General features: G+C 39.0%; 1 protein-coding gene across 2 annotated transcripts in view; it reads left to right on the plus strand.

Annotated features, from left to right (window-relative positions):
- cadps2 (Ca++-dependent secretion activator 2) overlaps nucleotides 1-24,992 on the plus strand; it is a 226,908-nt gene that overhangs the window by 3,906 nt on the left and 198,010 nt on the right. The gene's annotated exons all lie outside the window — the stretch shown is intronic.

A 24,992-nucleotide genomic window follows, 5' to 3' on the forward strand; every position in this document is an offset into this window, starting at 1 on the left:
ACTTATTGTGATAGAAAGGATAGAAGATTATAGGGATTGTTCACCCAAAATTCACTCGATCTACTCACCGCTATGCAGGTGGAGGGGTGGGTGAAGTGTTTTAGTCCACAAAACACTTTTGGAATTTTAGGGGTAGAAACAGCTTTGCAGCCAAATCCAATAGAATTGAAGTAACTGGAGAAAACACAAGTAGCTCAAGCCAAAGATATAAAATGTTCAGGCGTTTAGTGTTGAGCAGCACTGTGACTGATGAAAACTCTGACTAATCTAAATGAAGTTTGAAGACTTGGAGAAGAAAAGTAATAGAAGACTAAACACTTAACAGAGCAATTTCCGTTGTCTTGAATCCTGTCAGTTTCCTGCTGCTCACTGTGGCTCTGGAGGTGGAGTTAATGATGCAAAATGATGCTTAGTGTCGGCCCACGCGCATACCCAGCCTTCAGTGGATTCACTGTGGGCCTCCATGATTCTCAGTCCTCTGGGTTTCACCTCCCAGGAGCCACATTAATGACGACATTAGTTGTTTTCTGTGGAGTGAAAAATCATGTTTGCTGATAGAAATGTCAGGAAAAACAGATGTGCTGTAAATTCTTTTGATTGTTTTTTCTGTATTTTCGAAGCATATTAATCATATCTATTAATTTGAATCCTCCTTAAGTTCAAAAAGTAAGGATTTACATGTCTTCTACATGCGAACACTTTTCATTGATAAATTTGAGTGATTTGAGAAAATAATCCCTGCTCAGGTTCTATCCATCATTTAATCAAAGTCTATCTGCTGATGAACATCATGTGATGTAATTGAAAGCAGCTACTAAATGGAGCTTTTTGTAAAGTTGTTGATGGTTATTATCAGCATTTCCATCATGGTCATGGATGAAACCAGCAATGTCACAACCGACTGTGGACAGCACTGATGCAACATAAACGTAACTCGAAGGCAGGAGATGTTTTATGATTGTTGGGCTGCTGATTGGTCTGACCATGTTGGAGTCTGATGGTAGGGGGTTAGTACCTTATTGCTAATATTTCATTCTGGTTTAGTTTGTGTTGATGGTCAACAGATAAAAGTACAATGTGTTGTGATGAAAGATTGTGCTTATAATAGCTTTGATATTTCTTCCTGTCAGCTTGGTGAAAATGTTTGCAATGGGCGCAGGCAACTGCAGACCTAAATACAATGTATTATCTGTCTTTTGTTTGATATAGTCTCAGGAATTTTTTTTTGTACATTTCTGATCGTTGGCAAACATTAGTTTTGTGGGGTAATTTGGTTTGTTTACTACATTATTTGAAAGTCGCTGTAAATCCTGATAATCCAGCTGAACCCTGAACCATTGTCCAATTTTTATACATGCAAACTGATTCTAATTAGACTGATTCCTATTAGGATACATCCCTTATTGATGAGTCTATAGCCAGCACAGTTAGGTTTGGCACTAGACTGGAAACCACTAGTCTGATTCTGTATATTGGAAACACAATCTACAGAGCTCGCATCGGGTCAGCAGGGTTAAAGAAGTCTGTGCAACAGTGTACACTGATTACAAATCCAATAGTTTATAAACTGTGAGTATGGAGTATTTCAGTGTTTGAAACTGAGAAACAATTTACACATTTACTTTTTTAAAAGTAAATGTGTAAAGCTAGGGTTGGTAATCCTGGAAAAGTAAACAAGAGCAGGGTATACTTTGAAAAAAAGCAATTAATACATCCCACCAGCTCCCATCGTCCCTCTCGTCAAAACCACGCCCCTAAAACACATGAACGTGCACTGACTGACAGCATGAAGAAGACTTTTCTGTGACTTGCTTGCTAACTAGCTTTTTTTAACTATTAAAGCTAGGATATTTTTTCTAATAAAATGCGATATTAAGCACATTGTAGTGTTTCCTCAAGGATTTTTAGCAGCAGGGTGCGGGCTGGCCACACCCCCCCATTAAAAAAAACAATAAAATCAATAGTGATGTTATTATTTTGATTGTGTTGATGCTCTCAACATCAATACACTAAGGCTGGTGTAGTGGAAAACTGATTTAAGCCTTTACAGTCTCCTGGTTGCCCTGCTGTCCCCCTCTTGGCAGCGCCACTGCATTGAGGCGGAATGCTCGGTGCCAGTCAACAATTGTCTGTTCGTCTCTATCGCTCTTCACACAAGCTGATGGTCACATCGATATAATCAATGATGTTGAATCATGAATCCGGACTGTTCCAGTCACTTTAATCCTGTTTTCCGGGCTGTGCCTGTCACGTCTCGTGTTGTTTTTCAATGTGTTTAAAGGTTCAGTGTGTAAGATTTAGATGAAAGGGATCTATTGGCAGAAATTGAATAAAATTATCCTCGGGATGTTGTCACTACTGTGTAATCATTTAAATTGTAAAATAAATTGTTTTCTTTACACTACAATGGGCCCTTTATATTTAAATCCTTTATATTTACATCTGTAGAGGGTCCTCTCTACGTAGCCCAAACTGGACAAACTAAACACCTATCCAGTTTTTACAACAACTGAATGCTACTACAGGTTGTCTTTCATATTTGGAGGGTGAGGTGCATTGCAGTGTATTCAGCTGCAACATGCAACTTCACCACTAGATGTCACTAAATTCTCCACATTGAACCATTAAATACGTGTCTCATAAACTCTAGAGAGAATCAGACAAACACAAAGTAAACTTCAAGTACTGGACGTGTCCTAATAACGCATGATTAGTGTTGGTATTGTTAACCTGTAAAGTGAGCGCAGGTTAGCATGAGTGTGTGGAGGGAGGAGAATTATCCAAATTTACCCACATGGGCAAGATATAGTTGGTGAGAGGTTATAAATGTTGGTTTCGATACATTTTTGGTTAATTGCCCGGCACTACACAATTTACAATTTTAATTGTTACAGCAAGGAAATAGTCAAGAATTATTTCAACCAATCAAATTGTCGAATAGTGCATAGATATTATCCCCAACTGGCTTCGAACTGTGATCATAACCAGTTCTGTTGGACGGACCATTACTGGAAATTCCAGAACCCAAATTCCAAAACCATACTTTGAAGGAATCAATAAAACATGTACAGCCGGGGTCTGAAGAGCCGCTACAGGTATTTATCAGACTGACCGTAAACCTGACACCTTTTGTGGGAAGTTTTCCAGAGAAACGGAAGCAGAGAAACCAGCTGTGCAACATCTAGTCTTTCCTTGTTTACATAGTGTGATTTGACTGAATGAGCTATTGCAACTTGTCGTGAGCTCATTGTGCAAATGATCTTGTAGTTTGTCTGTTTCAGTGACGCAACCACTTTGAAGAGTTGGAGTCAAAGCTCAGTTACAGTTTTTTAATACTCAGCTTCTTTGTCTGAGTTATAAGAGATCAAGAAACTAATAAAATATGTATAACTACACAATATTCTGTCTTGTGACTCAGTAGGCTGTTTGATTTATGTTTTGTAAAGGTGAAAAAACACAGGGAGTCAATTAAATCTTCCAGGAGCAGATCAAACATGTTGTGAATCAGATGAGAGGGAGGAAACAGTTTGATCTGATGCCATCTAAATACATTTACAGATGTGTATTTTTTAAAGAGCCCAGTGAGGTTCATTTCTATTTCTAGTAAATAATTTGCTTCCAGGTTGTAACACAGCTCATTAGGGTCTCCCTTGTGAACTACAAATCTGACCCGACTAAATTTTGTGGCTACAGTAGAAGTCTATAGTGATATTATTTTACATATTTTAATTTCATTTTCATTTTTCATAAGCAAAGCCAAACCAATGTAGTTCAACTCCCTTTTTAGGGCACAAGGGGACGATATTTTGACTTGTAACAAAATTGTACATGCTGTAAAGTCAGAGAAATATTTCTCAGCTTTTTTGTGTAGGCAGGTTTTTTCAGTGAGATTGATGATTAAGATCTTTAACACTTGATTCCTGAAGCAGAGTTATGGCTGGACAACAGCCTGATGCTATAAGGTTACTTCAAGGCACACTTTCTGAAGTTCTGCAGAATTTACTGCCCCGCTTCTGTTGCCTCTGTTTTCAGAGGTGGACGAGGAAACCTGTGGAGCATTGAATCTCCAGTTTTGAGTGAAGAACCCTCACCTTGCAGACTTGTCTTGCTCAGCAGCATCTCTGAATATTCCTTGAGACGTCTGGTTTAAATAGCAGATGGATGCTGCATCAGGTGAAATAAGTCATAATTAAGTAGCCAATTAAGGAAGTGAAGTGAAGACATTTATTTATTTATTCATGAGCTATTTTTCCATGACATAATGCAGAGACGCCCACCTGTTGGGTTTTCTCGTCTCTCAAACATCGGAGGCTTCCAGTCTTCCCCGGCATTTCTGTTTTTGTCCTGTTTCCAAGCATGCCTGACAAACCAAGCAGGGAAATCATGACTGCAGACACCCCCCCTGATGGAGACCCACGCATCTCTCCCTGCACATGTCTAATCCCCTGGCAGCTGTTTATTACACAAACAAGATAAACACCATCTCCTCCTGCTTCTCTGCTATAAGAAGCCACTTCTGCTGATGTGAGGGCTTATTTTTTTTCCGGTGGTTAGTGGGCGCAAGTTTTGGCCACAGACACGCTGGAGGCAACTTCCGTCCTCCTTTGTCATCTCTCCTTCCCTTGTCAGATTCCTTGAGATGGAGCTCTTCTCAGAGCGTTATGTAACCTATCCTCCTCCTCCTCCTCCTCCTCTTCCTCTTGGAGATGTGAAAGGATGTCTCAGCAGGGCTCTCACAAAGCAGGGTTCTCCGTGAAGAGCATCAGACAGCGAGTCAGCCCTGCCCCGGGGGCCGAAGACAGCCCTCACTCTGCTAAAACTCTCACTGACAGTACAGTTACACTACAATATACTGAGTTAAACACTGTACGTGATTGTTTTTGTAGCTTCTTTTTTTTACCTCCGCCAAGGCGAAAGTGTTTTCATTAATTATGTAATCCGCTCCAAAATTTATTGGGTTCTTCTTAAGGTTCAATAGTTTTTGCATAATTTTATGAAATAACAAACACTGATGCAAATATAACCCCCATGGTGGAGGTTATCACATAAAATGTTCTAGTGCTGAAGCAGTTGGTTAATTTAATCAATGAAAAATTGGTAATATCAATCAGGCTTTGAAGTCATCAATCCACTGGTCAGTCTTCAGCTAGCGACTCTGTGAGGCCGTATTTGGTTCCAGCAAAATTCTGAGTTGAATGTGTGTTAGCATGCTAATGATTGAATGTCACCAGTCTTGCAGGAATTTTATCAGAAACCAACATAATGAACAAAGTTATTTTTTCATTAATGAATATTCTGCTCTTCTTTGTTTGATACAAATATAAACTAATAACATGATGGTTTTGGTAACAAAACAAGATATTTGAAGAGGTTAACTTGGACTTTTTTTTCATTTGAAAGAAGTAATTGAGAGATTGGATGTTATGTCCTCAAAATAAAGTCCAGGGGATGAGAGGGGAGTAACAAAATGATTACATGATATTTTAAAGAAGAGGAAAGGAAACGGTAAAGGTTTTACTGTAGTTATTTTGAAAACTAAAAACAAAACAACGAAAGGCGTGCTTCCTACTACAATCTGCACAACAGAGAAATGTCTGTTGGGTGTTGACTCAGGTTCACTGTGAAGCCTCTGGAAATGATTGTGAAAGAGTTAGACAGAGCAAACAACATGTTTTACTTCCAGCTTCTTAACACACTTGTCAAGTATGAGTGGATACCTAAAAAAGATTCACTCTAACCTGTTGTATGAGTGAAGCTTATAATTTATGAATGACACAAAGGCAGCCTCACATTTTAAAACAACACTATGTAACTTTTGATGAGCAATTGTGCCCTCTGTACTCTTCAGTGGTAATTAATTCTGAGCCCAAGCAGTTTAGCTGTTTTCACACTATGCATCTTTAGCTGAATTGTTCTGCAAAAAATTACTTATGACAAGAAAAGTACTGTCATCAATTGCATAACAAAAGACATGAAGCCATTTAAAGTGGTTGAGAGAGGAGGTTTCAAACAACCTTTTGAATTTGAGATCCAAGATACAGTGTTTTCACTTAGAAAGCTTTGCCTAAATTAAATTATCAATGCCGCAGCAATTTATATCTTAACAATTGCAAGCTAGTACAATATAAAACTTTTCCAAATTTTTGAAGAATGCAATGATCAGATATCTTGTTGCTATCAACAAAATCCCAGAAAATATCTAGATATAATTTTATTTGTTCATTATCTTACACCCCTGCTCTGACCACCGGGATGAATCCTCTTGTCTGACACAAATTCAACACAAACTAACAGAATAAGTCAGTGTGTTATTGTCAGGGCTCAATGTGTGTGTTTCTGTGGTGAGAAGAGCTAAAGAGCTCTCTGGAGTAACATCCAGGAAACGCCTGGCGGGAAAGATGGAGAGAACAGCAGTGTGTTTTTTATTTTGCTTCCTGCTAGTTTCCTTCCAGAGGAAGGGAGGAAAGGGAAGGAGTTTGTTCACATTGTTATAGTCAAGTATGCCTTTCATTTTAATATTTAACTATATCTTTATTCTTTGATTAACATTTTTGCCCTTATTTATCAGAATGAAAAAGAATGCACAGTTTAGTGTTTGAGTTAAGAAACTACAGTGTCTGTTTCTTTCAGTCAGATGTCATCCTGTTTGTCATTATACCCTGAAAACTGTCAAAATCTGGACCATCAATTTGAAAAAAAAAAAGAGACCGATATGAGAAACTGAAGAAAGCAGACACTTCAGCAGTACAAGGTTATGCTTGAGGTAATTCATCATCAGAAGAAATGTTGTTATCACATTATCAAACTCTCAGAGCCTCACCGACCATTGAACCTGGTCTGACCTCATTTTTAACAGGCACCTCATGTGAATGAGGTTGGAAGCCATAAAGGCTTCAGCACATATATAATTATTTGTAATGTTTGCTTTCTGAGTCTACAGTTCATTCTTTTCAGGTCATTACATTTTACTCCTGTAAAATTAAAACAAAATTTGACCCTTAGTCTTTTTCATGCTGCTGATGGACTCTACTTATTGACGACATGTAACTGGGCCAACATAATACACTGCAGTAACTGTAACCGTACGATCTTCAATTTACAATGATAATAAACAAAAAATCTGCCAATACACGGACAAGTGGATCTAGCGCATGAGTTGACGTTGTTAGCCGTGCTAGCATACACTGTGGCTCTGGAGATGGAAACGTTGCCCTGTTGTTCAGTCTGTCTTTTAACCATGAGATGGATTGCCATAAAAGTTGCAGACAATAGTGTTACCCAGAGGATAAATAATGAATCTGGTCATCATTGGATTTTTCCTCTTGCAAAACCATGGCATTGTCATTTTCAGTGAAATGTCTAAACTACTATGGGATAAATTATTATAAAATCTCTCAGCTAAGGTCAGGTGCCACACTCCGGTCCACGTATCAAATTGTCCACTACATGGTTTATGGCCACACACCATTTTAAAACTGTGTCATTATACTAGGGTTGGGTGGGACCTACTGGTCCGAATCATAACACAGATTTTTGTGCCTCATATATATATATATATATATATATAAAGCCAGAGCTTTTACGGAAACAGTTTTCCTGCTTACAGGCAACATAAACATCGCCAGAGATGCCGCCTTAATTCTCAACTCTGGTAGCTTATGATATGGCTCCTAGTAAGCAAGTAGCTACCTCAAACTTCAGTTGCTGCAACAGAATGACAAAAGCTGGTGGGCGAAAGTGTGACTGTATTTCACATTAAATGTTTCAGACACTAGGACATGCAGCAAAATCTGGTTAAAGGGATGAACAGGACAAACAGGATTAGGGCTACAACTAACAATTATTTTAATAATCGATTATGCCTCGTTTATTTTTTTGATTAATTGATTATTAATAGGGTAAAAAGACAAAAACTTCATCTTCTTGTACAATGCTGTTTCATTATTCTTATTTATGATGATAATTACAGAATCAGATACCTACAATTTAATTCTGACTTTTCTGGGAAGTTCTGTGGTGATATGTTTTAGTTCATTTGTTTTATCCTATTCACCTGCAGTGCCAATTGGCAAATGTATGGAAATGAGTGCATTTTAATTAGTTTTGCTGACATCATTAGAAACAAATTTGACTGTAATTACCTGTAGTGTCTCCCCTTATGTACAGTACATTAGCCTGTATGCCCTAACTTAATACATTAGCTAGTAGCGCAAGCTTTACATTAGCAAGATAAGTTACCTATATTTGTTTTTGTCTTTTGGCTAATTAGCTGTAAACTCAAGGCACTGGTAGAGTAGTCCTTTGATCATCACCACTCACCTCCAGAGAAGCAAAGAAAAACCACCACAACTGGGATAGGAGCAGCTGTCTGACGTCACTGGGATGACTGTGTGCTCACCGCTGTGAGAAGACATGGAGGGAGGGAGGGAGGGTAGAGACTAAGGCCCTAGCCCTTAGCCCTTCCCTTTCGTTTTATACGGTCCCATGTAGGGGTAGGCTGTCCCAATACCTGTTGGGATGGAGGTGTATGGCCAGGTGTAAGGGCTGTATAGCCCTTGAAACAAAGATTTTTCACACCCTCACTTTAACCCAAGGGGTATGGAAATTTACCAGAATGCCTAGCGAATCACCGGCAAGCTGTGAGAGAGACTCACAAATGTAGCAATTTCTCCATTAATACGGATTTAAAAATTACGATAATAATTGTAATATCTTAGTTTAATACCATGTAGTGTAATGTAGTATGGTCATTTTTTTCACAACCTTAAAAAAAAGATCGCTAGTGTTAGCATGATAGCAAACCTTTTTTGCTTTATAATCCCGTATTTTCACAATTTCATATCGCAGCCCCCCTCTTTGAAGAAACACGATGTGCTTGATTAAACCCGCTTCTAGCAGTGATGTTACTAAACTTAAATGCTCCTCTAATAACAAAGCATCCTGGCAGGGTTGCCTATATATCACTGCTAGCAGCCTGTGTGCTTTTGAATCATACGTGAAATAATGCAGAGCATCCAAGCTTTTCAATTTCAAATGTCATTGATTCACCTGCATTAGCATAGATGTTATTTGGATATAATAGATTTGTCACTTTAGTAACGGCAAACAATAGCATTGGTTTATTTAAGATCTCAACAATGTTATAACAATGACATCCCCGGCAAAACTCTGTTTACATCGACGACTACTGATGTTGTGTCAGGTTTTCGTGACGACTACTGATGATGTACAGCTTCTGGAAGGGCTGTCCCAATTCGTAGGGGATGATTTCAACCACTAACCCTTGTGACTCTGTTTCAAGGGGCAAGATAACCCTCGAAAACAAGGGGTAGGGGTAGGTAGAAGTGGTGAAATTGGATTGGGCCTTAGTCTAGTTTCCCGACCTGATATTTAGATTTTTTTTTATTCAATCAATATATTAGTTTGACAGGGAAGCTTTAAAAAAAAAAAAAAAAGCACCGCAGAAAAAGGACACTTTCTCTTGAGGAGAAAAAAGGGCAGGGGCTCAAGCCCCCTTTGATGTCTGTGTGCACGTACGATGTGTGCACGTGCCAGTTCAAGTTATGAGACACGTATTTAAACACATTGAAAAAAGTCCAACATTTTGCACAGACACAGTTCACCTGCTACTCAAAACACGAGACAAAATGTGAAGGGCACAGCCAGGACATCATTGTTAATATTACCAAAACAATCAAGATTCATGATCCGACACCATTGATTAATAACTAAATAAATGTGTGAAGAGCGACAAAGACGAAATTTTTTTAAATTGAGCAGGCCCAGTTTAGGGCTGGGCGATAAAACAATATCGATAATTGACGCGATATATATTTTTCCTCGATGGAAATATTGGACATTTCGATATAATGTCGATTGAACTCATCACGTCCATGTTTTGACAAACAACACAAACACTGAATGAGAATGGAGCCGCGCCAAACTAATCATGTGGCTGGAATAGAGTTACACCCACATCAGGTTAGGTTGACACACTCAGCACAGAGTGTAGGAGCATCCCATGTGTTAATGTTTGGGCTCCTGCAGAGAGCAGGACAACTCTGCATCGATGCAGTGACAGAACAAAATAACGTGTTCTTCTACATTCATAGTTTCAGCGGGTTTCCACCACTGAATAATTATAACCAGCACTGCTTCAGAATCAGGAGGACGCTCATTAAAGATCCGGTCGTCCTGTGTCAGTCTATTTCGGTGCATACTTCTGCTTTCAAATAATAGTGTACCCCACCTGAGCCCGTTGGGCCATGTTTGGGCAAAATCTTTGAAGTGATATTGGGGTTTGGGTCGGATGAGCTCCGTTGGAGGGGTGGATTTTGTAGGGTGTTTTTATACTGAGAAAACAAGCAATTACCATATTTTTCAGGGACAGGGTAACACAAACTCAGTGCAGCTTACATACAGTATACAGCATTAAGGACTTGTATGGGTTCAGACAGCAAAATGTAGCCAAAGCTGCAATATATTTCAAATGTACCCTATTTGTTGCCAGATGCTTCGTTGAGTTTGTCATGTTTTTCCCTTTTACATGGAATTGTTTTCAAACATTTGCAGCATGCCCTGGTGTGCTAATCATTTCACTTAAGTACAGCCATACAACCATTTTGCTTGTGACATTTTCTTGTTGTGTCGACTGGAGTTTGAGGAAGCTACTAGCTAACTGCAAGCTAACATGTTATGTTTTTTATCTGCCATGTAAGGTGACCTTGAGTGCTCTGAAAGGCGCCTATGAATAAAATGTATTATTATTAACAGTAAGTGCAGCCAGAACCATGTTGCAAGTGTGTTTCTGCCAGAATTAAGTGTAATGTTAATGAGATACATGCGGTAATGATTAAATTGCCTGTAAGCAGGGCAACTATTTTAGTACATAGCTCTGGCACCAAAGTGAGGCTCCGAAGGATATTGCTGCTCAACCCTAGATAAATCCCACCCACTCCCATCTGAACCCACAAAACACATGAATGTGCAACTGGTAGAAGCTACATTTTCTGTGAATTTCTGGCTATCGTCTCTGATTCAGTGGTGTAAGTTTCCCAGGCCGAAGACTCAGGCCATTTGTAATGAAAGCACGGGCAGGGTTCGCTCAGGCTAGTCGGTCGGTTAGGGACAGAAAGGTCCAACGACCAATCATTTCATTGAGAACAAATAAAATGATAAGTCATGTTTAGTAGTGTTCCGTGAGCTGTTTGCTTGGCCTGTGGTAAAGCCCTAAAACCCTATTTCAGAATAACCCTTTGTTATAATAACGGTTAACAAAAAATCTGTTGCACATACAGACAGACACACAGTGAAATAAGTAGGTAGTACTGGTAGTACTGGTGGTAATCGAGGTGTTTTCCCCCCAACAAATAAATTGTTTTCATTGTCACTTTTAATGTGCAACTGTAAAATTCACGTCACATACACATTCTGTTCTCTCTACCAGTTCTCTTTCAGAGAGTCATTGTACTTTCTAAAGCAGTGGCGCGTGAGCACTTACCAAATCCCATGTTTATGCTGTTGTGCATCAGCACAGTGTGATTCTTTTATTTAATTATTCTTTTTGTTTATTACAGGACGCTTCTCTATCACGTTGAGTCTAAAAGTGGAGCTCCAGCTGGGTCGCAGCTATTCTTTTAATCAAATTCTTTCTCTTAAACGCTCATTTATCACCAACCCCCAAATGAGCAGATTTTAGCCCCAACCAAAACATAGATTTTTTTTGAACCAAATGGGTCCATTGCAGGTCTAATGTTTGGAGAAAATGAATTGTATTGAAATTAGTACATAGTATTGAAATTAATTTCAAGATGATAATTTGTGGCAAAAATAACACACAGTCCTGTGTGTTTGCATTGTTGTGTTTCATGAACTATTAACTGAGTAGAGGTAAAGGACAAAGACTCTGCAGACATCTGTCTGTGAAATTGAAATTTATGCCTTTTGTATGAGCAACAGTTTGCCTTTCATAGCTGAATTCCTCAGATCCAAGTAGGGCTGTGCTATTAACAGAAAGCTACATTTATAACCTCCCACTGACTTAATCTTTCTCATGGCTTCAGATCACGATGGGGGGGTGGCATAAAATAATCGTTCAATAATCGAGGTAAAAGTTTGAAATAATCGTGATTTTGATTTGAAGTCATATCACCCAGCCCTAGATCCTAGTCAGATCTGACTGAATCCCTCCCTCAAAGGGGCATCACATTTTCAGCCTCTTTATTACCTTTCCATTTGTCAGCTGTCAGACAACCTTATACATGGAAATATGTTGTTATAGTAATCACAATAAAATGTGAAAAGCTCTAGGTCGTGACAAAGCTACTGAAGTAGCCTTTCTTAATCGTGTTGAGCCTAAGAGTAACAGGTGAAAATTAAAAGATTTTAAAATTCTTTTAACACAGCAAGTCCTGCTTACTGATGTGGATTTAAGAGTTTTGGATTAACTGCAGTGAGTCACTGAGATTTTAAGTTTGATATTTCAGAAATAAAGCAAAATATTGCATTGTAAACTGTGTAAAATAAAAAAAATTAAAAAAAACATTTACCCCCTAATTTGTTTTTCCTGAGCTCTTGAAGACTTCTTCTGTCAGCCATGTTAGTTTTAGGGTCTGTGCAGCAAACAGTCCATGTTTTCTTTGATCCCTCCACTGTGCAAATATAATAATCACCCGCGGAAACAAGGATTATTTCATATGCTCTCCATGCAGTGAGATAGAGTATTGCATGAAACTACGTGTAAGTCCATACTAATGAAGGACTGAGGAGAGACGTCCTTTAATCTGATGTGGTACAGGTTGTCGTTGAACACTGCCTTTATAGAGGGGGATGCTCATCTTTAAATACTGCTGTATGTTTACTAAAACACACTATATTTACAATAAAATTCTGTAAACCATCATGTCATGTTGTCCATCTTTATATACATTCTATGGTTTGTTACGGTGGTCGATGTGGAAAATTCAACAAAAAATTCCTCAGAACCAAGAAAATAATCACCCTATAGCTATCACTTATAAATACGACATACTGTAGATAAAACTGACAGGACACCCTCAACTGAAAACTCATTTTTAATGTTTTATCTTTGAAAGGTTCCTATCTTTGCCCTGTTTTAGCATATACTAGTATACTGTTCCTGTTAAACAACAATTTAGTGTTGCTCTTTCTGAAATATTTCTTTTACCCAGTGCTACTGCTAGTCCACTGTAGAAATCCGGGAGAAATGGGGAGTGTTTGGGGCGAGAATGTAATTGGCCTTTTTGGACTGCTGGAACATTTGTTACCAGATACTGTGTGGAGCACAGTTTGGTCTCTGTACTGGCAGAGTCTTAACAAACTGGCAATGACACTCTGACCACAAGATCTCAGGTATATGCAGATGACAGAAGAAACAGTTCCAGCTCGTAACACTCCCCGATTTTTGTTTGTGTACAGAGTTGGTAGAGAATATACAACAATGTTAAATAGTGAGCCTTTGACGAGTTGGTCTGTGTCAACTTAAAACAGAGCAACATGCTGCCACCTACATCAAATCTTTATCTTAAGCAGAAATTAGATTGATTAGAAAATCTCACTTAGAAAGAAAGAATGAATTTATTTTCAAAAGTATTATAGTAGTACATAAGTATTTACTGAAATGAATGACACAGCTTGCCATTTAAATGACAGCACAGAGAGAGAACTGAAGTGATGTGAGCATAAGAGACTTCATTTTGGTTGTTGAGGGAAACTGTCTCTCAGCTTGTCACAGCTAATTCATCCCCCACAGCGCCTCTGCTCTCAGCTGATAACGACACACACGTATGCACACAGCTAAAATAGTGCTTCACATTCACACACACACACACACAGACAGACACAGAGATAGACAGACAGAGAGAGAGAGAGTTTATAACTTGAGGTCGCAGCTGCCCACATTGGCCTTGCTGACATCAAACACTTGGATACCTTCAGATATTTCGCCTCTGTTTAATGTCCTAGTATTGTTAGTTGTCTGTGGAGCAGAGTAGCAGTACAATTATATGTTCTGGAAATAATTGACATTCTCATTAGGATTCAGAGCCAACTGCCTGATCTGAAAACTCATTGGTCCAAAAGTGTGTGAACATGTGAATACAGCAGGATGGTAGAACTAAATCCAAAACCATGCAGGTTTTGGACCAGTTGTGTGGGTATATCAGAGTTACGCAGTGTTTTGTTACTTTGCGCCTACTGGGTACACCTGTCTTTTCCATATATACAGAAAAGGCAGAAAACTAGCTGGGATATATTAATCCAGAATAGTGTATACAACAAAACTGCTATTATTTTTCAACAAATGTTGGTCTAAACTTGTAATATGGATCAGTTTCCTCTTAAAGGACGCTATCGCCATCTCTTTACCTAACTGATTGGTCATGATTGTTAATAGATTAGTGATTCTAGAGGTGTGGAAATTTCTCAATTCTTAGATGCATCGCCTTGCAGACGTGGACGACTCTGCATCCATGCAGAGACAGAACATAATCGAATCATGTTTTCTGCTACGTTCAGTGTTTTAGTGATGTCCTGGCGCTGCATAATTATAACCAGCACTGCTTCAGGACCAGGACAGACGCTCTACCTGTGTCTGACTCTGCTTCCTCCTTACCCCCCCTGACCTGCGCTCACTTTACACTATAACAATAAACAACATCACTGATCACAAGTTATTGTACAGGACTGACGTTTACTTTGTTTGTTTTATTCTCTGTAGAGTTTATGAGACACCGTGCACGCATTCCCCTGCTTCACACAACACAAGACGTAACGTGACGCGCACAGGAACATTAATACATATCCAGGAACATAAATATTAATTCAGCAGGTTTTTATAAAGATCAGGTCCAAGTGTGAGTGATTAGAAAACATCAGACGAGCAGACTCACTTTTTGACCAGCGGAGTAATGTGCCTCATTGCAGTGGCGCTGTTAAGGGGGGCCAGGGGTGGCCACCTTGATACAGTAAAGGCTAGAATCAGAGTTTATCCTCTTAAGCCTTAGGTGCAGCACATAAGTCTTAACTGAATGAATGTGCAATCAGTGTGGAGACCACTGACCACCGTCATAGACTTACTGTTGTAGTCTGATTTTTGAATTGAAAACCTTGTTTTGTAAATTACAGCACAATTGTAATAACAGTTAGTCTATAACACTTTTTAAAGCACTTTCTAAATAAAAACAGAGTTCGTGTTTGTCTGACTGATTTTATTAATTGATGAAAAAGCAGCCATGTGCAGTAATATAGAAAATCTGGATGTGATACATTGAAATGCATCGAGATGCATCTTTTTGAATCGAATCGTTGTCCTCATGTTTGTTCAAGTTTTAGCAGGACAGTCGGCCAATGTAGGAGTAAGTCTTGAGTTACAGTACGGAGTTTCAGTACCGAGTAACGTCTATGTTACTACGTACTGAGCACAGCGACACGTACGTCAGAAGAAATAAAGTGTAACCGCTGGTCTCGTTTCTTCAGTGTTGTTTGTTGTGGTTAGCCTGTGGTAGCTAACAAGCTGCTAGCTCAGCAACATGTCTGCTTTGTGTCACGGGTCTGGAGGCTTGTGGATCACCACATTACAAACATACTTTGGTTTCTTTTCCTTTAATTTGTTTCCCATCTGTATGTAGATTTGATACCAAGATACATATACAAAATAGCAGCTGCTGGCTTAAAACAACTGCTCCTTTAAACTTAAATTTGTAGTTGTAGTCGTCCTAAAAGAGAGGTTAAACACTATTTGTGTACTTTACAAGGCCAGACCCGGAACATCTCTACTTAGTTGTTTAGTCTGCTTGCTTGAGTGTAGTTTTAAAGCAAATAAATAAAGATGTTGTTTCCTGCCTTTATGGTCATGTATAAACAGTGTAAGTGCCTAATGCACTAAAATGAAGCAGATGTGTAGAAATCTAATAAGAACCAATTTGCATGTGAATAGAAACACTTTCTTGTTTCATGTGGCACTTCTCTCCTTTGTGGGCGATCAGACATCTTTCCTTATCTTTCATCTTTATGGCAGAGAGTCAAAGGCCCTGTAGTCTGTCATTATGATTCTCACATGATGAATACCTTCAACATATTGCCATTGTCAGCAAAAACCCCATCATCTCCCTGCAAGAATCATCTTTCAGCAGTGCAGTCATCAGAGCTACTCTCTCTCTCTCTGATCATTTCTAGATCCACTCATTTCTTTGTGTTTGCTGTGACATATTTTTTTCTTCTTTGATGACAGCAGTCTTGTTTCATTTTCCCATCCCACTTGTATTTCATTTTAATTATAATCAGTGAGCTTTTGAGTCCGAATTAAATCAGAAATTGCACACTTTGAAGTATACTTTCAAAACTGCAGTGAAATAAAATTTTTGGTTAAAATCATACTCGCAATGATTTTTATGCCTCACACAGACGAGAGCAAGTGGCAAGGAGACATTTTGTTTTCAGGTTTTCAATCTGTGCGTTCTTGTGAACACAACTTATAAAGAAGTCCTTGTGGGATTTTTTTAATTTTTATTTTGTATTAGGCCTGGGTAATATGGACCCAAAATCACATTACTGTTATTTTATGGCTGAATGGCGATACACAAATATCTTCGTATTTTCTATTGCAAAATGTTCAATTGTAGGTCAACCACGTGTCAACCATGTGTCAACCATGTGTCATATCACAAGAACTTCTATTGAAACAGACTGAGACTGGGTTTCCTTTCCTGTTTGAAATATACACCTGCACTTTATACTATTTTGTAGAAGTAATTTCAAAAATACAAGGCTTATAAATTACTTATGAAGAAAGGGTGGTATCAGAGTAGATAACTACACACTTTAAATCACTTCAAGTTACAGTTGTGGCTCTAAGTTGATATTTCTCTCAATTCTCTCAAACTAAACGAGTTTAGTGGGTGTGCTATCTACATGGGATACTGGTTCACATACATGGGAATTGAATCCAATCTTAATTCATTTGACATTTTTTGTCTTTACTCTGTTAACTTTTTATTTTGAAAGTTGTCGCTTGTTTATTCTCACGCTAAATCCGACTTATAATTCATTTAAATTGTATTGTATTGTTTGTTCTCAGGGACCATAAGTATTTTATAGTGTCTTTTCAAGTAGGTTTCTGATATAAGTGTCTGACAGAGTGAGAAAAATGACAGATGAAGACGCTCTGGTCAGCTGCTCTGGGTCTTTCAATTTGAACCATGAATGTCTGAATAGGCACATACTCTAAATTTATGGGCGGCTGATTTGACAAGATACAGATGACTGCTGACATGACCACAGTCGCATTAGTTATGTCGCGCCACTTAGCACTTTTCTTTTACATGTTTTTTTACTTTTACAAACCAGGTCTTTGTTGATTGTTGTGAAGACCGGCGTCTGGGCTGCAACGGCTCTATTGTTATATAAACGATATTGAGTTATCCTATACCTTCTTTTGAAAATATATTGACAGTGTAAAAAGTTGATATACCACCCAGCCCTATTTGGTATCATAACTTTCAGTTAGACACAAGGATAAAGTGATTAAACTTTGGTGGTCAACAGTCGAGGTCTTAGTGACTTAATAATATGCATTATTTACCTTGTGAAAACTTATCTCAGTAACGTCTCCAGGGAATCCTTTCAATTTTGGTACAACGTGCACTTTTTTTTAGGACAAAATGATGATACTTTCATGGTCAAAGTGAACTCACAGTGGCCTCGTGAAGATCATCTTAAGAATGTCTTTAGAGAATCCTTTCAAATTTGGCACACTTGTTCACTTGGTCAAAGCATGATTTTTGCCTCTTTAACATATTTCGTGATAGTGACATGTGAATTGGTGACTTTTAGGGCATTTCTTCTATATTTTAGAACAAAAGATTGCCTTGTTGTCATACCAATGCAGAAACTAAACTTAGCCGCATTACAGATGAGCTTCTCTCTTTGTTGGGTTTCTGATGCTGATGCTAAGGACATGACAGCAGCTAAAATAAGTGTAGCAGCAAATGCCTGGAGCTGCAAAGTCACTTTATTAAACTATCCTCAGTGGTGGTTCGTGGAATGTACTCTGACTCATTTGGTGTGATGGTTTATAAAATAACATCTCCTCAGCCTCTTCTCAGGCCTCGACAGGTGACACTGGGCCGTAATGTGCTGGTTATGAAGTTGTTTGAATTAAATCGTGTTACCAAGGCTGCGGCTCTCTGGATGCTCTTACCTAATAAAAGACTTGAACTTACCCTACACAGTAATGATCAATTGATTCAAATGGCCTCAGCGGACGAACTGAGGCAGCGCTTCATATCTATTTTTATCCCTGCAATAGTGAAGTCACAGCCGTCATCTCGCTTCTCTCCAGTCCACTCTTTTCAATCTCATCCTCCCCTCTCTGCAGTTCAGAATCCCCGCCCCCCCCCCTCTGTTTTTTTTCTTCTAGCTGGGTCTCCTCCATTGCCCCTGCTATCCTCCTATTTTGTCTTCCTTCCTTCTCCTCGCTGTGCTCTAGTTACCTGCTGTGACCCAGTGGAAAGCTTTTCCACATCATTGGCTCAATTCACCGGCACGCATTCAAAATAAGTTGCTTTGGACATATTTCACTACTCAAGTAACATCTGGGCAAACACTTAAGCTCTGGGCGTAAGTGTTTCCCACATTGACGCTCTTGATTTTCCCTCCAACAGGATTTTCTGTACAAGCTGAACAAGCAAAGGACATGTTCCAAACTTACTGTGGATGCTGTTCTAATACATTAATGATGAATGGTCTGCATTTATATAGCACTTTTTCTTCTCTTAACAAAGCACTTTGCATTACGGAATTTGCTCACATTCATTCAGCACTTCTAGTGCTTCTGGGACTCAAATATTCCATTCGAACACTGCCAGCACAGTGAATAACCTGCTCAAGAATTCCTGAGCCACAGCAGCAATTTGGAAATACTAGCCAAATAATTATCAGGCCATTTGTGTACTACCTTAAATTTATAATAAAATTAAGTAGGTTGAAAATGTAAACATTGAGATTTCATTCACAATATGATTTTAATAATTGTAAAATCACATGAAACGAAGAATTGATGTTTGTTAGTTGTCCTCTACCACAGTCGGCCAGTGTTCAATGCCTGAAGGTGATTGGTATTCAGTTGATTGCAATCTGCAACTAGACCACTAGATGACACTAAATGCTATAACTGAATCTTTTACTTTAATATCTGTTAACTTTCTTTACAAAAGTAATTGGTTGACCTACACAGCTGTCACAACAAGTTTGTGATTGGCTGAACAGAGGCAACAAGGAGTTCCATCATTACTGAATGGTGTGCACTGTTTACTTTGCTGTCATGCTGCACTGACTCTGTATTTAATCAAGAAAGTGAAACTCTGAAGCCTTGTCAGTCACAACTGATGCTTGTCAGTGTTGATCAGCTCTCTCTTCATGTCTCTGCTGGATGTCACTTTAGCACAGGACAGTAAATTCTGAAAGCAGAAACTCTGTTCTTGCCATTGCCAAGTGTTCATTTTTATCTGCAGGCCGAGATTCAGCAGTTGGTGTACAACAATATCAGGAAACAGCTGAGAAAGCAGTGATCACAGTAACCCTTCCTTCCTCCAATACCAAGGCACACAATCCTGGAAATGTAGTTCCCACAACCATGCCTGCCTGGCTGGCACACAGCTCCTGCCATTATTCATTAAAAAGAAAAACCATGAACTGCTTTCAGCCACTTGAGCAATGTTGCTCTGTCATGGTCAATTCTCGGTTTACCACTTTGTCCCACACTGAAATATATCTAAATTATTCTGTGCATGCAGTATGGTACAAATTTTAATAATTAGTCAAGGATCAGTGATCTCCTGCCTCTTCCTGATGTGCCACCTGGAGGTGGGAGTTTTTACCTGTCTAAAACAACATCTCAACATGTGCTTCATGGATTTTATATTGTTTAAATATTCATGGCTCCCAGACGATGAATCCCGCTGACCTTGGTGACTTTCCCTGTTGTGCTACCATACGTTTGACATTTGTGGTTGTTAAGGGAAATGTCTTGCTGACTGTCGACTGACTGTATGGATTGCCATGACAATTGTCACGGACATTAATGTTCCCCTAATGATTAATTATGATCAGTGTGAACCCTCAACTTTTCATCTATGCCACAAACACTCTGTGAATGATTTGATGACTAGTGGATGTGAGGGCACTGTCTTAGATCTTAACCCAACCAAACAACATATGGGTGGATTTTCGAGCAACATGTTGGCGTATAGCAGATGTCAGTGCATACCCTTTATCCAACCTTGTTAAGTCATCCAGCACAGGTCAATCCCTGCAGGATGACACTGACAGTGTTTTGTCTGCTGGGAGGTTAAACACTGAAGTCTGATGAGTCTTGACAGTTTGAAGTAAGAGGCAGGTGAGGACTGATTCTTCACAGCACACCTTCACATGGTGAAATCTCATTTTCAAGACAGGATGATATCTGCCCCTAGGGGAGTCTAGGGGAAATGAGCCATCCACCAATACATTTTAAGAAGAAAAGCAGTAATGATGAATTACACCGTGAGGACAAAGCAGCCTGTGATATGAACGTTTGGTGCATTACTGCCATCTACTCCATATACTTCTTCTTCCTTCTTAACAAGTTGGTATGATATTTGAACCCAGAAAAAAAATTAGAGATAGAGATATATTGTGCCAGTTTGACAAAATCAAGTTGTATTCCCCATTAAATCACTACATTGCAACATTATACTTAAAGTTATTCGTAACATCTCCTTTTCTGCAAAATTGTAGTTCCAAAACTACAATTTCAAAACAGGGCAGAGACAAAGAGATCAATGGTTTAGGGCTGGGCGATAAAAAGATAAAGATAATTATCACAATATAAATTTTCCTTGATAGAAATATAAGACATGGATGAAATAATGTCCATAGAACTCATCCCATCCTGTTTTGACAGACAATGCGAACAGCCAATGATGATGAGAATAGCGCCGCTCCAAACTAATCATGTGGCTGGAATAGAGTTTCAGCCACGTCAGGTTGATGCACAAAGCACAGAGTGTAGGAGCAGCAGCACAGGTGCTAATGTTTGGGCTCCTGCACAGAGCCTGATTTGTGTTTGCTCCATTATGAAAGAATAAGTATGCTGAAAAACAAGCCCTAATTAGAGATCATAGTGTGCTTTCAACTTTGTGTTTACTGTCTTCTATCTCTTTTAACACGACAGTTCCTTTGTGCACAAAGACATAAAGAAATGTTTGTGATGATGATTTAATTCACCTATCGGATCAAAAGTAACCAAACCAATCTAGATTCCAAATTCCATATCTTGGTTATATGCCTGTCACTGGGTGTTACGACCCCGCCCAGGAGAAAACCCAGTCGCAACATGATGCATGAGTCTTCCCTTTTCTCAGCTCCCAAGAACAACCAGCAACAAATAATTTACAGCCTGTTTAGGTTTATTAATTATTTTTGCTTCAGGGTGGGCTAACAGCAAAACAACAAACAAAAACAACCTTAAGGTGAACAACCTAAACTTCCCTACTCAAATTAAAGAAACAAAAAGACATGTTACTAACCTAACTCCTCATCCAAAAACAGGAGAAAACATGGGTTAAACTAAAATGCTACCCACCCCTACCAAACCGGGCTGGTACACTAACTACAGATCTTAAGACACTTTACAAGGCAATTCAGGCTGGAGGTCTGGCTGGCAGTGGCAAAAGGAGAGACTGCAGGAGCTGGGGGAAGCCCTCCTCTTATCCTGCAAGCTTGGAGGCTGGAACCAATCAGCTCCCTGGAAACAAACCTACACGCTCACAGTCAATCATCCATTCAGTCAGTCATTGAGCCAGACACACCTGAAACACATCACACACAAGCATCACAGCAGGGAGAGAGAGGGAGAGAGATCCACAGGCACAGTAGATAACAGCACATACACCGATGTATAGAACCTTTCCCACGACCTCAGGGTCGTAACACTGGGCTCTCTTACAAACTTCTGAAAAAGGTGTGAAAACACAGGCGTAGTTGGACATTTTTGGTGGTTTCAATTTATTTACAGCCGGCCTCCCAAAGTGCACGGGGACATATTTCCAAGAAAATAAAACAAATACATTACGGAGCCGCTCCGTCACAATGTCAATTAGTTTGGTCTTTTCAACCTAATTATCCTTTGGCATTCAGTTGCATAGTTCCTGAATTGATCACCTGGACAAACTATTTCCTATATGTGTCTGAAAGGGCCCATATGCCAGGATCTGTGCTTGTGCCACCTGAAATTTACTATCACGTCAACAGTATGTTGCAGCAAGCAACTTGAATGCACAAGGGTGGAACAAGTCCATGTGCCGAGATAAATTGGGGAAATCCGAGACACCCATAGGCAACCTGAAATGTCTCAAAACGTCTCGATGTCTGTTTCTGTCAGTCAGCTGTCATCTTCAATGTCAGCATACCCTGGAAACAGTGATATTTCTATCGCATTATCAGGCTCACAGAGCTTCACTGACCTTTGGGCCATAGAGGCTTCAGCACTTGTATAAATGTATCACTCCAACTTGTGGGTCAGGTAGCAGACAGACAGTAGCGGCCCTACTTGGAGGTGCTTATAAAGGGAGGAGAGTAAGTGCTGCACAGAAGCACTCATATCTGTGGACAGGAGATGAGACAGAGACCAAGTTTTAAAAAATGGCTCCTTACACAGGTATTAAGAACGTGATGCAGAGGAATGTAGAAACTTACATTTCAACCTTGAAAGACAGATTTGAGAACACAGGAAAACATCCAGGCAGCGGGTTGGAGGGAGACTTTGTGTCTGGTTCGTTGATGACTTTTGAAGCTTAAACCTCACGGCTGTATGTATATGACCTCATGGTGTTCTGAACATGTGATACTTCAGTTGCACGGTGCTAAAACTCTGAGTAAAACTGTGACATAAATCTGTCGCACATCAATCAACACTTTCACTACATAACAGTAGGTTTTTTTACACACCTGTACTTAGTTTATTTGTGGCAATGTCATTTACCTGCACATGTGATTTTCTGTGGAGTCGATGGATGAAATGCTACATTGTTAACTTCATATGTTCTTTAATTTGGTATGGTTGTAGTAGTCTTCTTACAGGCATTGCATGGTATTAAGGTACATACCAATCACATAGCTTGCCCACCGGCCCAAAATCCTGACAAAAAAAACTATTTGGTTCATTTTTGTGTGTTAATGTTGGCGCCCACATCACTAATAATTAATACTTAATCTGACACTGCAGTTATAAAGTGAGAGTTTCTGCTCTGCACAGCAACCTTAGACACAAGCAGCTTTTGTGCCGTTGGTTTCGTATGTGAATTTTTGTAAAATCTTTGATGGTGTTGCGCAAAAGTTGAATGATATGAAATTACCCTTTTCTGTTACTGCACAAATGTTTTGTGCTTCAGTTTGAGTTCTTCTCATCAGGCCTCATTCACCAATATCTTCTCTATTTGTTAAGAAGTTTTCTTCTTAAACTGCAGAATTGTTCACATCTGTGTTCTTATATTGATGAATGCCATGTGTTCGTAGGTTGAAGGTGTGTGTCAGTTTTTTTCTAATAAGCATAGGTAAATGCCCGATCAATGCCCATAAAGGGGCATGAGACTGCAGTGCCTTGTGAACACACAGAAATCATAGAAACTGAAACATTTAAGAAGCCAGGAAAGATTTAACCAAAAATCTAAAGACGCACCAGACTCAAACCGTAGAAAAAGTTGTTATATTTGATCAGCAGTGGACATGCTGCACCTCTATTTTAATATTTTTAATTCAAATGTCAGACTGTAAATTCTTAAGAATTTAAAGTTAATTGCTCTTTGTAAGTTTTATCATCATGATATTATCATTATATCAGTGGTATGAAATGGTTTAAGTATGATGACAATATTATAATTTATCACAATCATTTCTGGGACAACATATCGTGACAGGCCTACCTTAATATTTATAATCATGCAAGTAAGAGGTTTCATTGCACAGTTGAACAATGAGATATCCTTCACTGAATCGATATTGAATCAAATGAAATCAGAAATAGAATTGAATCGAGACCTTGTTAATCAGTGGCGATACCCAGCCCTAGTTGGACAGTAGAAGTACGAAAGAGGCTGCTCTGTGTTTACTCTGCATGCAGAGCATTGTCACATGTGACACTGGAAGCCTATTATTATTCTAATTAGTATTCTTCTTATTAAATCATATCGTTGCTGGTAGTTGTTTTATTTTACTAGCTAAAAAGCTGGAAAGCACAGCTACCTACAGTATTTAACTTTTGACAGTTTGCCAACGCTCACTCAGTATAAAGTTAACGTACCAGGGGTCTGATTTGTAACCGTTGCGTACGCACAAAACAGGGCCTGAAACGTAGGTATGCCAGTTCTCACGCAAACGTTGGGATTTATAAAAACAAACTTGACGGGAATATTTGCGCATTTTCACGCAAACCCTGACCCATGTGTAGGGTTGCAAAATTCCGGGAATATTCAAAGTTGGAAACTTTCCATGGGAATTAACGGGAATATACGGGAATTAACGGGAATAAACAAGAAATTTTGTGGGTAATTTATACTAACTGTATTTACCTTGTCATATACAGACATAAATATAAACATTTTGTTTTGTCATAAGCAGACATGCATGCAAACATTTCAAATACAAATTTAAAAAATGACATTTTTGACTTAATCCATTTGTGAGTAGAACTTTAATGGATTCTTTCATTGAACAACAAAAAACATGAACGTTGAATAAAATAAATGTATTCCCTATGATCCCACCCCCAAAAAAGTCCCATTCTAAATGTAAAATGAAAGCATTTAGTCAAGCTTCTCAAGCCTCTGGTTTTAGCGTTTTTCCTCTGAATCCTTTCAGGTCTCAATGCTTTCTTCCTGGACCTCATCAACGTCCACTTCCTCAACATCTGACTCGTCGTCATCTTCGGTGTCACTGTC

This window comes from Hippoglossus stenolepis, chromosome 5 (assembly GCF_022539355.2).
Source record: "Hippoglossus stenolepis isolate QCI-W04-F060 chromosome 5, HSTE1.2, whole genome shotgun sequence".
NCBI lineage: Eukaryota > Metazoa > Chordata > Actinopteri > Pleuronectiformes > Pleuronectidae > Hippoglossus > Hippoglossus stenolepis.